This window comes from Cryptomeria japonica, unplaced genomic scaffold, assembly GCF_030272615.1.
Source record: "Cryptomeria japonica unplaced genomic scaffold, Sugi_1.0 HiC_scaffold_16, whole genome shotgun sequence".
Lineage (NCBI taxonomy): Eukaryota > Viridiplantae > Streptophyta > Pinopsida > Cupressales > Cupressaceae > Cryptomeria > Cryptomeria japonica.
In genome coordinates, this window is record NW_026728838.1 from 2,060,131 (window position 1) to 2,062,959 (window position 2,829).

Genomic DNA, 2,829 nt, shown 5'->3' on the forward strand with positions numbered 1-2,829 from the left:
GAACCTCCGAGTAAAATACCTACTCACATTGACTTGGAAGAACATAGGGCTCATCCCCAACTCATTCAAATGACCTTGTATTAACCATTGTAAATCCATTATCATGTTCAATAACAGTTCTATCAGGATCATTTTTATTCAGTCGTAGCCTATACCATTTGACGACGAACAGAACTAATTTGAAGGAATTAAATTCACACTCAAGTATATCATCCAAAATGCCATAGTATCAATTTTGAGACTCTTGAGGATGTATGTCATTTCTAGATGAAATATTGGTCACCTCAAAGATTGCAGTTATCCCAGAATCACAAGTTTTCTTCATGTCATCCAACTGTTTGATGCGAAATTTATGACCATTGCAGCACATAGCCTTGTGGTGTTTGACTTGCAATGTGTCTAACATATTAAAATTATTGCATCATGAGTTGATAAACATACAGGTGATTAATAAAATTATACGTACTTGTTGATCTCTTAAACCATATGCTAAATCAATTTCCCTTTGTGTAACATTGGAATCTCCATTACGATGAGCTTCTTTAACCAATGAAGCGACACCATCCCATGTCAATGTGTGACCAGAATGTTGACATCATTCAATCCACACCGTCATCCAATCAAGATTGTTTGCAATATACAAATGTAGCGCATCCCACTCCCAACCAACTGTACAAATAATTAATAGACCACTTACAACTGATTTATTTAGAAGATGAAGAATTAATTTACTACAATAACATCTTATAATTACCTCTCACTTTCTTCAATCTACCTTTCCCCATAAAGGGCTCCCCTTCGAATTTATTAATGGGGTTGGGATCCCAAATGCGATCTACGTGGATTTTTGCTGCAAACTTAGGAAGATATTTAGTAATGTACACCATAGTTTGGTATAACATATATCCCTCCACCATAGAACCCTCAGGATGTGTTCTTTGTCGAACCAAAGCCTTAAAAAATTTCAAGTGCCTCTCAACCATCCACATTGACCTAGTGTGTACAGGTCCACACAATTCGATCTCCTCAACTTGGTGTATGAGGTAGTGTTCTTGTGCATTGAAAAAGGTTGAAGGTAGACACTTTTGCATTTCACACATTAGATGAGGGATTTTTCTCTTCCAATATTTAATATCTTCCTTGTGGATTTCTTTAGATGACAACCACCTAAAAGAGATTGAAGACACAAAAATATATAAATGAGACTTTACAAAATAATATACAATATATTGCATAACAAGTAAAACAAATGGCAAATATAATATCTATACAACAAATTGAACAAACATCACTACTTACCTCATGTATTTTCCAAGATCATATATGACTTGCTTGATATTATTGTCAAAGTGGTCTAGGAGAGATAGAGGTAGAACATACTACAACAATTATAAAATGATCTTTTCATTGTTTTCTAACATAATACAATGAAAAGTACATGCATAGTATACAAATATATCGTAAATACACAAGAATGTGAATTACCTTAATGAAGGTATGCCAATCATGCGTTTTCATCCCTGGCCCAAATTCACTCTTCTTTGATATGAGATTGTTTATGTTTGTAGCAAATCCTGTGGGAAATCAAATTTTTCGTATGACTTCTTTTATAGAATTGCTTTGCTGCTCCGTTAATAACCAAGGAAGGGCACTTATATTAATCTGATCTCCATTGCTATTTGATTGAATGACATTTTTCATTGCATGATTGGATTCCACAATGTCACTACAAATTTTGATAATTTTTTCTTTGTCACGCCTTCCATCCAATATTTTCCATAATGTCTCTGTTATATTCTTTCCAATATGCATTGTATCAAACAAATGCACAATTTGTAGCTACTCGTAGTAAGGAAACCTACAGAATTGTCTAGGATAACTTTTTAGTCCCTTTGGAAGGTGGTCATCCATGCCTTGACGACCTTCAGTATCATCAATTACATCATCAGTAAACAAAACACGATAGAAAAATTCAAATTTGAAACATAAACCATTAGATGGAATGACATTACCTTGACGATTAATTCTATTATATTCCAACTTCCATAAGTGAGGAGTCACTCTTTGTGGCTTTGATGTAGTCTCTTCTTTCCCATTGAAAAGATGTTTTCAGTATTTTGGTACTTATCATTTTTGTGAAGGAAGTGCCTATACTCATCAAACACCTGCTTTCCTAAACTTTATGAATGATGGGATTTCATCTTTGGACCACAAACTGGACATGCAAATTTTCCCTTTGTTTGAAGACCTACAAGATAATGTATAATTCTATTAAATTTGTTAATTTTTATAATTATAATTATCATGCGCAACTTGAACACTATAACGTACCACAAAAATGTGTTAGCCCTGGGGCATCATGTATTGTCCATACAAGCATTGCATGGAATTGAAATTGTCTTTGTCCTTTTGGTCTAGAGATGTCATACATGGTCACACCATTCCATAACTCCAGCAACTCATCGATAAGAGGCTCAATATATACATTCATATCTTTAACTTGGTACTTGCCTAGTGGAATGAACAAAAACATTACATAATTATTATGACCATTTTACTACAATATTTATAATTAAATGTAGATGACTATTAAATGATAAAATACCTGGAACAATCATTGCCAACATTATGTGCTCCCTCTTTATTGACATCCATGGAGGAATATTATTGTTGATAACAAAAATAGGCCACACCGAGTAAATAGATCTCAACTCTCCAAATGGATTGACACCATCCGCTGCCAATGAAATCCTGAGATTACGAGGTTCTTCTTTAAAGTGTGGCTACTTTTCCTCTATGTCCATAAATGCTAAACCATCTATAGGCATT